Genomic DNA, 15,469 nt, shown 5'->3' with positions numbered 1-15,469 from the left:
AGCATGTTTGCATTTATTGGAAGCTGAAATGCTAATATTTCATGTGAGATTTATTTAAAAACAAAGAGTTAAGATAAAAAAAATAAAAAGGAAGTTTGATTTGATACAGTATTGAAAGAAGATCTGATAACAGTTTCACATTTAACTGAAAAAAAGATTTCAGTCTCAATTTGCCTGAAAATAATTGTGAAAATATGATATATATATATATATATATATATATATATATATATATATATATATATATATATATATATATATATATATATATATATATACACACACATATATATAATATAAAGATGTGTGTTTATATCGATTTTAGAAGAAAAACTCAGGAATAATTGAGAAAAGTGGACCAACAATGAATGTCAGGGTTCGTTAAGGTTTTGTGTGTCTGAGCAGATTCACTCTGATCCCAGTTCAACAGGATAAAAACACTTTTCAAACCGAGTCCTTCTGAAGGTCTGCTGGACAGGGTGAAGGATGCAGACAAATGTCCAGGAATCCAGAAACAGATCCGTTGTTTTTAACAGCAGCGTCTCTCAACAAAGTTCCTCCCGGTCAGAACAAACAGTGGAAGCAGGCCTGGTTTGAACCAGTGGAACCTGTTGAAGGACGACTCCGTCCTCCCTTCAGACTCCCGGCTCGCAGCGCCCCTGCTCGGGAGAGAGGTCTCCCTTGTTCCATTCTGCTCTCGTTTCCTGCCGCTCTCAAAGAGCCGCTTGTCTTCTTGCCCGGAGTGACGCCTGTTTTTTTGACTTCTCTAATTTGGCCTGCAGTGCTCTCATTTTAAATTCAAACGTTCTCCGACTCTCACAAACTTTCTTTTTGTCCATCCCTTCTGTCCGTCCGTTTGAAGCCGGCATGCAGAGACACGTAATCAGCTGGCTGCTGCTGGGCGGTGATCTGAGGCCGAGCCGGTCTGGAAGAACAAGCGAGGAGCCGCTATTTTCGCCTGGCCTCTCTGCGCTCCTCGGCCTTGATAATTGGGTGAGGAAGACGGATACCGGCCCCGTCCCCAGCCTCTCCTCATTCCCATGGGGCTGGCGTCGGACTCAACCTGCTTGGGTATTCACCGTGACAGTCCCGCTCCCAGTGTCCTCCGCTCTCCATAAATGCCGATTGGCTTGGCCGGTGTCCCAGAGGGATTTCAGGCCACGCAGTCCAGTGTTCAGACAGCTGCGCAAATTCACCTTGGCATGTGATTATTTGGTGCTGTTCTCAAAATGCTTCATCTGCTGGCCCCGATAAGGGATCTTCCCCCGGCTTATTTCCAAACGGAGCAAACCCTCTTTCAGATTCAGAGCGCAGACGCCCGGCAGCAGATTCAGGAGGGTGAAGGTAGCCTTTAAAGCCAGCTGGTCCGGGAGTCTCACCGAATCTGTCTCATGTTTTCTGTTTTAAAGTTTCATTTGGGAAATGAACCACAAAGAAAATCCTGACGGGTTAAGAGTGAACTGACAGTACATCCAACCTCTGACCTCCCTGTGGCTGGATGGATCCTCGTGGATTCAGTTCATTCACAGATTGTTGTGTTTAGTCTAGATTGTGATGACTGGGGCCAAGCCACGCTGACTGAAGGAGTTCAGGGGTTAAACACTGTGATTCCGCTGTTTGATAGGGTTGAGGTTTTGTTTCCCCGTCACTCAGTGGTTCCGTCTCCGCCTTCAGGCTGGCTTTACAGTGGATGAAAGTGTTCTGTCCGAGGAGAATGGGACGGTTTGATTGTATTTAATCCAAGAGCTGGGGCGGAGGTCAGAGAAGGCAAAAGTCACACAAAAAAGAAACAAAACATTGCGATCATGAACAATATATATGTCAAGTAATAAAGACATGGAGAGCTCATATCTTAAACTTATTGCTTGAAATGTTCATTTCGTTCATTTCGTTTTCTGAGACACACTGAAGTTTTAATAGGCGATCATCAGGGCGATCATCATCTGCCGATAAACACTAAAGAATTAACCATCGACATGAAACGCTGAAATGCAGTCCACAAGGTGGCGTCGAGTTAAAAACAGACGTTCCTTTAACCGCAGCGCTTTAGCACAGAGCAGGACAGCGCAGTGTCTGCCTGCTGTTACTCTGGCCGATAATGAGTTTATCAACCGTACTTTAATCATGTTTAACATGTAGCTACACTAGTGGGTGAGCCCCGAAAGCCTTTAGCATTAGCATGTAGCACATGTAGCAAACTGTCCTTGTTTTGGTTTCACTGCAGCCAGTTAAAGCTGGTTTAGCGATGCGTCGCACCTTCGCTCCCTGAGCCACATTTGCATCAAGCTGACAGGATTGTACTTTATAGAAATGAGGCGACGACACCGTCAGGACGACGCAACGCAACAAATAAAACAGTTATCAAACCTGTTGCTCTGAGTTCAAGGTGCAGACAGGAAAACAGTGCAGTTTCCAGCTGATGGTGTAAACACGCTTCAAGTGGCTGTTTGTAGAAAAGCTTCTTCAAATCTTCAATTTCTTCTGTCTTTGAACAGGATATACACAGTGTTTATACAGCTGTTGTGATGACTTGCTCTTCTGATTACTTTTATTCGTCTGGACTCAACTCCTTTCTGTTTCATTTAGGTTTTAGTTTTTAGCATCAGTTTCAGCATCAGTTTCAGTCGTTTCATCATCTTATTTCTTTGAACCAATAAAGGTATTTTAAATTCAGTCACACGTCGCTTTAACTCTGAGTGTTTAATTAAAACTATAGTGTGTAACTTCGGTCACCCTCTAGTGGAATCCTGCGTTCTTACAACAATAAAGTCAGCGCTTCCACATGAAGTACGCCCAGGTGTCCCCGGTGTCCCCCCTCCCCCTCTCCCCCAACCGCATTTGCTAATGTGTGATTATTACCGTGTGACATTCTGTTAGCAGGCTGCTAACATTAAAACATAACGTTCATAGCACCATTTACAAAAAATAATAAAGTACTTATATAATTACAAACCAAGTCACTTACTTATCCAACAGCAGCAAGGTGACATCTGTGTCTGCCCTCAGTTTAATTTATTCTTTCAACGCTCTCCACCGAGGAAAAGCCAGGCCAATACAAATCCCCGTCTGCCTTCTCCGTCGGTCACTTTCCTTCTTCGCCAGCAATCCTTCTGCCGACCGTCCAGGCTGTTTTTTTTTTTGGTGGTAGGATCCACTTCAGGACTCTTTCTCGGCGGTTTCTTTGTATTATCCGCCATGTCACTTCCTCGGTCTGCCTGAGCTCTGCCTGCTGCTATGAGACCCTCCCGTCCTCCCCCTCCATTCTTGTTGTGACGTAAAATGTGTAATTTCCTGCGCGCCAGCGCGGGAATGTCGCCGGTCGACACGCAAAGCAATAATTATATATATTGAAAAATCCTGCGAGATGTTAGGAGGAGCCGATCGGCTTAATCTGCATTTTGTCATCTCCACTAGCAGTGGCCTGGCTAAAACGGACATTCATAGACATTTAAAAGTTACACACTATAGCTTTAATTCTCGTCTTGTATTTTTTGTGTTTCTTTGTCCTTCCCTGTTTTGTTGGATCAGTATCGCCTCTTGAGTCTGTGAAGGACTTTCAATGTAACCAACCTGCATGAATCGGGTTCGTCTTTGTTTCTTTGTACATTAACAACTTGTACATCCCCAGTTGGGAGCTCCAGGTTGGTTTCTTGAATGCTGATGTGCAGCTCAGGGCGGAGCGGCCTCGTCATTAAAACACAGAAGCTTCAGCATCAGCAGTAGTGTGAAAATCTGAAAACCTAAAGCGGACGCACTACAGCCTCTTGGAGATGCTGCAAAGATACTCAAAGACAAGTAGTGAAGAATTTACTATGAAATAAAAGAAATAACACCTCAGCTTGCTTCAGTAGGTAAAAATAAATTCCTCTTGTGCAAAACCATAAAACTGCCTCAAAATCTTCATGAAACAAAAAGAAAAATCGAGGAATTGTTCGGTGGGTGTCTGGACAGAAGAGGATGTACGATCGCTCTGCTCCGCCTGGCTCACGGTGCTCCATCTCCCGCCGTAAAGAGCAACAAAGAACAATGCAGCCGAACATTTTTCCCTCGATCTATACCTGAGCTCCTGCACTCGGCCTGCAGCGGGGCTGTTAGCGCTGCACACATCCATCATGCTCCTCTCCGTTCTCCAGTTGGAACGCCGACTGTTCTGCCGCTGCAGGACTGCAGACGCCGCCTCGCTCCCAGGCGGTTCGGCTCTCAGAGGTGTTTTAATTCAACAGCTTGTGAGTGTAGTTGCCAACCTTCTCTTAGCCAAATGAGAGACTTTGTTTCACATTTTTAAAAATTTTAACACGCAAAAAAAAAAAAAAAGCTCAATATTAAGAAGGGAAAATCAGGTTTTTTTATGGAAATATGCAGCATTGGTACAGTCTACTGGTGAGACTCTTTCAAATATTCAAGCTTATGTCTTCATTTCAACATTCAAACAACATCCTCACACACATGCAACTTCACATGTGAATAAACCAAAAAATACATTTCAATTTGGACATTCATAGCAGTTAAGAGACAGACTAGAAATGCAAAAGAAGCAGCAGACGTCTTGACTCCTCATGTTTACTTTTTCCATGGGTACTGAGTTCACAGTTGTTTCTGGAATCGGATCATTTATTGGCCATTGGAGACACACTGAGGACAGATGAGACCATCTTGAACACGCTGATCAGGTTGACTTTGACTGTTTTGAAAAGTTGCCGTCAGCTTCTCGCTGGTTGTTTTTGCTGTACCCTGTCTTGTCTTCTGCATTTCCTCATCTCACAAAACTGCTCATAGAGTTGATCCACATTGATGGTCTCTGTCACCTTCAGGGCGGCCACCACCGGCTCCAGGTGATGAAGGTGAGCTCCTCTACAGTCCAACAGGCTTCAGTTTCAGCCTCACATTCTCTGGAGAGCCACAGCCACAGGACAGGTCTCCCCGAGCGACCTGAAGAATGAGCTGAGAGCCGGCCGGCTGTGCAGGAGGCGATCAACAGCTGGATGAAGAGAAAGCCTTTGGGTGCAAACGAGACGCAGAATGTCACGCCACTCGATGACAAAAAAAAGTCAAGTCGGTATTGAACAGTTGTTAGACGGAATGATGTTTACCAAATTTAACACTGGCATTATCTGCTGCATGAGCCGAGACGTGACTGATATTTAGATCAGACTTTTCCAGGAGTTCATCAGTGCTTGATGTCTGCCATCAGCCGTTTCATCACAGTGTTCAAAAAAGTCCAGTGCCTTACACTGCACTCCTTCAGACACGGAGAAATACCTCAGGCACACTGGAAACATCTTTCTGTTTCCTTTGTTTGAGGCATCTCTGGATACAGAAAAATACACCGGCTCACCATCTTGTTGAGGAAGATCATTCAAAATATCCCGCACAGTCTTGGGTCCAAGCACGTTCATTGTGATCATCTCTGCCTCGGTTCGGCCCAGATGGATCTTTTTCACCACATTTGAATCGCTGAATAACGCACCTTTAAGTTTAACAAGGCCGTCTGTCCTGCTGCAGCTGATTCCATGTTTCACTGTGTGGTTCACACAAGCAGCCTCACTGGCAGCAGTTCTGTCATTTTCTGCTGTTGATATTGGAAAGAATACACTGATGTTGCTCGCATCTTAAAGGAATACTCCGAAGATTTTGGACCCACGCCCTATCCCGATCATTTACAAAGTGAGATGAGCTCATAAATACCTTTTTTGTGTCCGTTCGTCCAGTGCCTGGCTCCCAGCTGTTAGCATCGTAGTTAGCTTAGCTCAACTACGGCAGGTGAAGAGGAGACAGAGCCAGACTGAGAAAGTGGACAAAATACTCCTTCTAGTGGTCCAGGGGACGGCGTATTAGCACGAGAAGTAAATCCGAATGGTTATAAAACTTTTTAAAAGACGTGTTTTCTTTTAAAAAATAACGTTTTGATACACAGACCTGCACATGCGCAGTGCTCCGCGGAAGGATATACCGGAGCACAGCAGTAGAAGCCATAGACTCAGCCGCTGTGCGCCTGGTATATCCTTCTGCAGCGCACTATGCTTGTGCAGATCTGTGTGTGTCAAAACGCTATTTTAAGGGATTGAAAAGAAAACACGTCTTTTAAAAAGTTTTATAACCATTCGGATTTACTTCTCGTGCTAATACGCCGTCCCCTGGATCACTGGAAGGAGTATTTTGTCCACTTTCTCAGTCTGGCTCTGTCTCCTCTTCACCTGCCGTAGTTGAGCTAAGCTAACTACGATGCTAACAGCTGGGAGCCAGGCACTGGATGAACGGACACAAAAAAGGTATTTATGAGCTTATCTCACTTTGTAAATGATAGGGATAGGGCGTGGGTCCAAAATCTTCGGAGTATTCTTTTAAGCCAGCGTGGCTTTCTGGTGCATGTCCGTCATTTTCACCTCCATGTCCAATAGAGAACTCCCGGCAGCATAAAGTGCAGACAGCTTTGGTGGAGTCACCACTAACAGGCTTTACCCACATCTCTTCGTCTTTTTTATACATATTCTCATTTCGAAAACATTCGCAAATCCACACTTCAAACCGACGTCACTCAGCTTCTCGATGTGATTGGATTATCAACTACGGAGTCGCAAGAGTGCCAAAATAAATGATAAATCAGGAGTTTGACTACCACCTAATGGTAGGAATGTAGCATCAGTTTAACATCCCATCTTCCAGAGAGCAGCACTCAGAATAAGGGACAAAAGACGTTTCGTATGGGACTATCGGGATGTCCCGGCTATACAGGACAGTTGGCAACCCTAGATAAGTGAAAAGCAGAAATTTCACATGTTTAGAAAGAGACAGAAGGAATCCAAAGATCCCTGAATCTCCCCACACGGACACCTGGATGATACCAGAGAGCAGCGCTGTGGAATTCTGCAGCGGCGCCATGAAGCCGGCCATAAATCTTCCTGCAGGACGTCTCATGTCTGCCACATGAGGGAGAGGCTGGACTTTCTCATTACTCAGCAGCTGCTCTGCTCAGCGTATGCAGACAGCTCCTGACAAATCTGCAGCTGGAGCTTCTCCAATATTTCAGCTGGGATTGGATGACGGGCTGCGCTGACCAGAGTGAAGCGAACACGGCGTGCAGCGAGAAGCAGAGGAAGGAGCTGCAGCTCGTCTTCAGATTAGGCTCTAACACTCATGAGCAAATGCAAAATACCACAACCCCATACCTTTGTTACTTTTCATACATGGCTAATGTAACAGCCGACTCTCTAATAAAAGTAGAAAAAATGATCAGCTTTCAGCTACCAGGCTCGTCTCATGAGGAACCAGCTCCTAGTTTGAATGGAGGCTGACAGACGTCTTTCTTTTGTCATTACTTCCATTTGTGACCATTATGTGTCATGAAAACTCATTCCCTGTCCTGTTGTCTGCTCTCTCCCTTGTCTGTTGTTTCTCTGCCTTCTAACAGTCTGGTTGTACAGAAAATCTCCACCTTTGAGAAAAAAGAGCTGAAATGCCCATTACGCCATCATCTTCACACGGTCACAGACTCACACGTAGACGTTGATGGCTGCCATTACAGACCATGTGAAGAAACGTTGGTTTCAGACCTGAGATTCCGCCCAGCCTTGCAGGGATTCTTAGATCCTGACCGGCTCTGCCTCTGCAGGGTCTTCAACATGGCCGTCTGAGTCCGAGCCTCGTCTGCCGCCTCCTCTGTCCTCCATTCTGAATCAAACAGAGCTCTTGTCTCTCAGTCTGTTGTGTCCAGAGATTTGATTCCATCCATTCATTTAATTCAATTCCATTCACTTCCATTCAAGTTTGTCGATGTGGCACCAAGTACAACACAGTCTAATCAATACAGTTTTATAAAGAAAAAAAACAAACAATTCCACCTGAGCAAGCAGAGGAGATGGAGGAAAGGGAGACCTGTCTTTAAAAAGGAGGACACCTGTAGAACCAGAACCAGAGGAGACTTTCTGCTGTTCTGGTTTGGGTGAATGGATTGGAGGACAGAGTGGAGGGATTCCAACCCATCGTTTGTCACAATCACAGCGAAGACAAATTTGGTCTGGCATATCACAACTCCAATTTAAAAAAAAATTAAATGAAAATTCCATGTTTTCAAAAGATTTGAGTTTCCACTGTTATGAGATGCGCTCACAAGACTCATCAACACATTTTAATGAGGGAATACTCTCCTAACATATCTTCAGTCATTTTCTGAGCTTATCCTTCCATTGTCTGCTCTGCCCTGACCTTTCAGCTCCTGCTGAATAACCACAGCTTCCCACCGTCTGAGGAGTCCACCATGGCCTCCAGCCAGACCTGGAAATCAAGCTGCCTCTGCTCTTCGCAGACCTCCTGTCGGTTATTGAACTAATATCTGGTGCCCGGATTCCCAGCGGCTCTCGCCTCAGCCGTGTCTCACAATGAGCGTACGGCCATGGAGAAATACATCAAGGACTCTCTCCTTCTTTGCCGATAAGAATGATGGCACCCTGAGACCTTCCATTGATTTTTCTTGCTGAAATAACACTACTTCTAAAAAAAAAGTCTTTTTTTCTTTTGCCTTTCAGGAAGTTTTTTTTTTCTTCACCAAACTGGCACAGCTTAACGCCATGTTGACCGTGAAAGTGTAAGTTGACTGGATCGAAAAACCAGAACTTACACTGTAAAATTATAAATGAATGAGCGATAATAAGTTCTGAATTATCTCGCCCAATTTAGTAAATGATGAGAGCAAGACTAGGTCACTGATCTGTTCTAACTGATAGTGTACATGACGCCTCTCCTGATGGAAACACACACACACACACACACACACACACACACACACACACACACACACACACACACACACACACACACACACACAGTGTCCCTACTGTTGGGAAAAGCCTCTGGATGCTCAGGTTGGTCTCAGCGGATTCTCAGCTGTCCTCACTTCCTGTCAGACTTCGGTGTTCCTAATGAGGAACAACCTGGAGATGTTGGGTCGGTCGTATAGACCCAGGATGACAAGGAGATGATTGGAATGGAGATGAAACTGCAGGTTTTCAGTGTGAGGAAACTGCTTCAATCGTTCGGTCTCTCGCCAGAAAATGCTCGACTCAGCAGAGCTAAATTTAATGTAGATAATTTCAAAGTTAGGAAATCAGACGCATTGATGTGAAATTCAAATTATCTCTAATCAGCCAAGAGCTAGAAAGTTTTTCAGATTGAGTTGCATCAGTGGATGCAAAAATCAATAAACTCCCTCAGTGGTAAGTTATTGGTAACTTAGTAACTCCTCAAGTCCACAGCACAGCTGTCAAGCCAGTTCTTCCCCAGATGGTACCTTTCCATCTTCTCTTTCACTTTTTCCATGTCTTTTCAGGAGGCCGGATTTGGTAGAAAATAGCTCTAACTTGCAGCTGAACAAGAAAATTCAGAATTTAATGAGGATCAGATGAGTACAACGACACTGGAGCGTTTAGCTAAAGGGCACAAAGGGTTGCTGGGTGTGACTCACCTGATGGGGAAAGTCTTCAACCTTTTCCTGCTTTCAGGACGTGATACAGCAGAGAGGCTGAGGCGCTAATGTAATGACAGTGTGGAGTTCTTCCATCGCTAACCCTGTAGAAAACCTCTCCTTGTTGACAGTTATGGGCCAAAGCATAACAGCAGTGAGCAGTAAAAGCCACCAGAATATCAGAGTCCCGCGCTCTATCAGTTTGATAGGACTGTCATGTGTCTGACGCTGAAAATCAATGAGAACTCAGATGATCTAAACACCACTTCAATCAGCCAAAACATTCTGGCCCCTGTGGATTGGTCCGACGGGCACCGACGAAACAGATCTGATTCTCTGTAGCTTTGACTTTACAAGACCTGTGAAGCTCCCTGTGGTATCCAGCAGCAACACTCTGCCGGTTGATGCTGCAGGGGTATACTCACATGTTTCAAGGCGTCTGCTGCCTCTTTAGAGTCAGGCACAATAAAAACATGAAATAAAAAAAAGAAAAACAGCTTCTTTGTTGATGTACTTTTCTTCTAGTCCCTGGAGGACTGGACTCCTTTGATGCATAACGTTTGGGATGACTTAAATAATCTCCAGTGCTTCTCGTTGCTTTCATGTAGAGTCCTCTCACCTTGCCTCTTTGGCGATTTTAAACATCCTTGACAGTTGACCTTTGGCTAAACCCCGCCCCTGAACACCAACTCTGTTATCAACATCTCTAGCTAATCAGCGAAGCTCGGAGACTAATTGATGTCAAGTATGGTGTCTCCAGTGACAGCTGCGATGTAAACATGGAATCAACTGCGACAGCTTGTCCGAGTTAGCAACAGAAACTAAGAGGAGGCGGGGCTTAGCCAAAGGTCAATTGTCAATTTGTACATTACCTGAGAAGTGTTTCATTTGTCAACCCCAATTAACACTTCATCAGGCTGCAGATGCAGATACTGTCTGCAACCTCAGCAGAATCTCAAATGGCTATCAAGCTTGGTCCTATTTTATCCTCCCACCAATCCATCCATCCATCCATCTGTCCATCCATCATCTACCAATCTGTTCATCCATCCATCCACACATCCATTCATCCAAATATCCAACCACCCATCTATTAATCCATCCATCCATGCAATTATACACCCATCATTTCATCCACCCACGCATTTATCTCTTAATCCGTCCAGCCATCCATTAATCCATCCATCCATCCAAATATCCACCTATCCACCCACCCATCATCCATCCATCCATCCATCCACCCATCCATCTACCCATCCACCCACCCATCATCCATCCATCCCTCCATCTACCCATCCATCCATCCACCCATGCATCCATCCATCCATCCACCCATCCATCCATCCATCCACCCATCCATCCATCCACCCATCCATCCATCCATCCATCCATCTACCCATCCATCCACCCATCCATCCACCCATCCATCCATCCACCCATCCATCCATCCATCCATCTACCCATCCATCCATCCATCCATCCACCCATCCATCCATCCATCCATCCATCCACCCATCATCCATCCACCCATCCATCCATCCATCCACCCATCATCCATCCATCCATCCATCCATCCATCCATCCATCCATCTACCCATCCAACCATCCATCCATCCATCCACCCATCATCCATCCATCCATCTACCCATCCAACCATCCATCCATCCATCCATCCATCCATTCACACATCCATCCATCCATCCATTCATCTATCCACCCATCCATCCATCCATCCATCCACCCATCCATCCATCCATCCATCCATCCATCCATCCATTCATTTAAATTGTGAAGCTATAAAAGCTGTGTCTGTGTAAAACTCAGATGATAATCAGGAGTTAATGATGAAGTCATCGTTCTCCTCTGACTGATGAAGTGTGAAAGCGGCCTCAGTCCTGTTTGTGTGGCAACACCGGGTTTCATGTAGTGGCTGGAATAGCAGTGGGTCAGTCCGTGGAGGGAGCAGCACTGTAACATCATTAAATGTCTCATCGAACAGCAGCTCCCTGCAGTGACAGATGATGAGCCGAGAATGGAGCAGGGCAGGGAGAGACTGCAAAACGCCTCCATTTCAGCCTCGCAATCGATATTCTCCTCACTCCTGACCTTCACATGTTTGTCGGGAGTCACGGCTTCAGATCGCCGCTCTCTTGACGAGTTGATCACGCCTAATGAAGTGAGTTTTCAGAGCTGCCCCGGGACTTTTTCATGCACAAAGCAGACGGAATCCTGAGCCCCAGCATCGCTGTGAGACGAAACCTCATGCAGCTTTCTTTCCATGCAAAAATCCAAAATGGAGACAATTAATTTCAGCTCATGTTGCCTCGAGAGATCAGCAGCATATTAAACAGAGAGCTGAGTCTGAAGCTAATGCTGGTAAATGACGGTCTGCTGTGAGCTCGGCCTCATACACTCTCTCAGGAAGTGGCGAATAAAAACTTCACAGTCATGCAGCAACCAGCTGAGGAGCCACCAGGGAGCGCTGGCTGGAGAAGGGTGATGGCTCATCCACCTCCGCGCTCCACACGCAGCCCTCATTAAGGAGCAGGACTTTCCAGCGGCATACAGTGGATTGAAATGCAAATATGACTGGCTGAATATAATACAATAGCTTTTGAGGGCGGAGCTTGGACAAACCTTTCAGGTTAGAAGTCTTAATGAGAGACACCATCAAACAGATGGAGGTGGGAGGGATTTACAACCTGAAGGACATCAGGATGAAAGGTTATTCTGCCGTCTGAACAGACACTGGTTCAGCCACATGTGCTCTGCCAGACATGCTTCTTCCACTCAGTCTCTTGAACTTATCCCAACAAGAAGCTGTTTTTTACCACTAACACAAACCGTATATGAGCTGTGATGAGTCCACATTACTGCTGCAGTTTCAGTGTCAGAGTCTCCATTGCTGTATTGTTTATACACGTAAAAATGTGATTAGACTGTATATCTGACGAAGTGATGTCTGATCCAGGTGAAATTGCTGTGCTCCTCAAAATGGAGATAACCTGAGTCGATGAAGCAGCTGCATCAGAGCCAGACAGGGAATGTTTTCAAGGATCTCTGGACAAACTGGATCCACAGGGATATTGACACAAAGCTGCTATACCTGCATTTCAAGCTGTGATTTGCTCATGGACACATCACCACTCAGTGATGGAATTTGTGGCCTTGAAAACTTTTCCGATACAGGTGAAGGAAAAATCAATGAGATTTCCAGTCAAGAGTTTTTGGTGGCTTCCTGAAAGTCTTCATGTAAGGAAACAGAGATGTGAATATTCTGTAACAGAAAAAAAGAAGACAGACCAAAGGAAGTCTTCTCCTCATCCAGGTTCTGTTTCTAAGAAACAACTCAGCTCAGATTGATCATAAGATGTTTTGGAGAAATTCTTTAGGAAACTTCTTCATGTTCGTGACAATGGTTTGAAAAAAGCTGAACTGGATCTGGCCTTTTATTTATTTATTTATAATTTAATCCTTTGCACTTTTATCACAATCCATAATCCTGCTGGGATTAATAAAGTATCCTGATTCTGATGGATAAAAGCCACCAGCGCTCAAAGGGAAGCTGTTCAGAATAAGTACACTTCATCAAGAGAACATTTCTAAATCCACACATGGTTTCAGTCAAAAAGGTGCCACCGTTTTCAAGATAAAGCTTGTTTTGTGTTTTTGTCCTAGCTCTTTTGGTTTTCTGTCTTCTCCTGTTATCTATTCTTTAAACTTTCAGCCACAAAGGGAAAGCTTCCTCTGACCCAGCCATGTCTGTAAGACGACCACAGAGCCGCCACGGTGGAAAAACCAACAGGATAATGCTAAAGAGGCAGCCGCCGACGGCCAGACCGGGCCAGGCCACGTCAGGCCGGGCCAGGTTTGGTCAGGTCGGAACAAATCAGGCAAGACCAGACCAGGCCAGACCAGACCAGATCAGGCTGGGCCAGGTCGGACCAAATCCGGCAAGGCCAGGTCAGGCTGGGCCAGGTTGAGTCGGGTTGGAATAAATCAGAACAGACCAGACCAGACCGGGTCAGGTTGGGCCAGGTCGGACCAAATCGGGCCAAGCTAGACCGGGCCAGGACAGACTGGGTCAGACCAGACGAGGTAAATGTATTTCTTGAGCACCACTCAGACACGGCGCAGTTCACAGAGCTGCTGCCAAACAAAAGACTGACAGCAGCATGAAAACTATGAAGCAGAAACTTCATTATGATGAAGGTAATAAAATCAGTAACATCTGTTGTTTAATTGAAAGAGTTAATAACCAGGTTTTCAGTCCTGAAGTCTGTGTGTCAGCAGGTCGTTCGGTCCACATGTGAGTGCAGGAACCAAAAAGCTGCTTCACTGTGTTTCTTCTGACTCTGAGAACGTTTAGGACCTCAGGGTCCGGATCACTGAATAAACCTCTTCTTGAGGACCTCAGAGGTCTGGATGGTTTATATTTTACCAGTGTAGCCATGTCTAGTTAGACACATGCTAAAAAGACATTTAAAAGGTATTTCCACCATAAATATGTTACACATTTTTAATGATGTGAACAATGTGCCCTGACATATTCATTACAAGTACCTCTAACAGCGCTAAATTGTCTCTTGAAAGTCACAGTGCCGGTCCGGCTCCAGAGTTTTTTTGGGGAGAATTTGAGAGGAATGACGTAATGCGCGCTCCGGTTGGCCTGATTTAGTTAAGTTTCATTATGTCCGCCATTACTCCGCCAGATGCTTAGTGAGCAACAACTGAGCAGGATCTTCCAGAAAGTAAGAACAGACTGGCTTCTAGCACTGCCACAGCTCCACACAGACTCCACCAGGGAAAAGAAACTTACATTTTACTGGAGCACTACTAAAAGAGCGAGGAAGGAGTTCCCCTCTTCCGTGCGTTTCACTAAGCTGCATTACGCCCAAGGCCTGCAGGGGGTGCTGTTTCGCATAAAACGTGCAAACTCCTTAATGCACCTTTAATTTTTTGTCTCAGTATATACTTTATATCTTGTCAAAACACATTTTCAATTAGATTTTTATTATTTTATTTCATTTGTTCAAAATAAACCCTGTTTAGAGGATTATTGTCTTAAAAGTTCAGTTGTTGTGTCCTTTATTTGGATTAACACATTTTACTGGTTCGTACTGAACTCAGGCCCCATCCCACAGTTACGGGAGATCCGGATTAGACCAGTAATGGCCGCTCAGTGGTGATGTGGTTATCACTGATGTTTCGGAGGTTAAATGATTCCCAGTAAGTGTTTTCTCCTCCCACTGTCCAAATACAAGCATTTGATGAGTAACTGGACCCCTGGAATCAATAGAACGGTATGTGGGATGGTTTATGGACTTTATTTTGTTAGCTGTGTGAATGAACAATTGAAGCCCTGCCCCAAATACAAATGAACCAATAGCATTCAACTACCAACTGCCAGACTCGGACAAATATAGTCAAGGTAAAACTCCATGGAGAACCACCACTTTAGATGTTTTCTGGGCTGTTTAAGTCATAAAATGGTCAAACAATGTTCCTGGAGCTCAAGTAACAGCAAGACGAGGCTTCCTGAAAGGATTAGCGACGGAATTTGTGTTTGGTCCGAGGTACCAAACCTGAACAATCCAGTCAAAAAGTATCAATTACATGACGCTAGCAGCGATGAGCTTCATTATGCTAGCCACCTAGCTTACCTGATGAACACTGATGTTAGCCTCTGCCACTGGTATCAGGGCCGCTGGCTAATCAAATAAGCTAGGTTCAGCTAAGCGCTATTTAGACCCTGTTCCAGTCTGGTTTCCACAAGCAATCAGCTGAGTGGGCGGGGCTTATCCAAAGGTCAGCTGACCTATTGCTCAACCAGTTTTTCATATCTAAACCTTCGCTCCTGTTATGGAACATGTGTCCTTTTGCCCCCTGTGACGTAGCTCAGGTGGTGTTTAATGTATAGATTTACAGCTTAGTTCTCATTCTGCACGGTCTGGCAGTCGAAATACAGTATAGTAGCATCTCATTACTATTTGAAGACGGCAGGGAAACTCA

Source organism: Salarias fasciatus, chromosome 15, assembly GCF_902148845.1.
Source record: "Salarias fasciatus chromosome 15, fSalaFa1.1, whole genome shotgun sequence".
NCBI classification, from domain to species: Eukaryota; Metazoa; Chordata; class Actinopteri; order Blenniiformes; family Blenniidae; genus Salarias; species Salarias fasciatus.
This window is presented reverse-complemented; position numbering follows the sequence as displayed.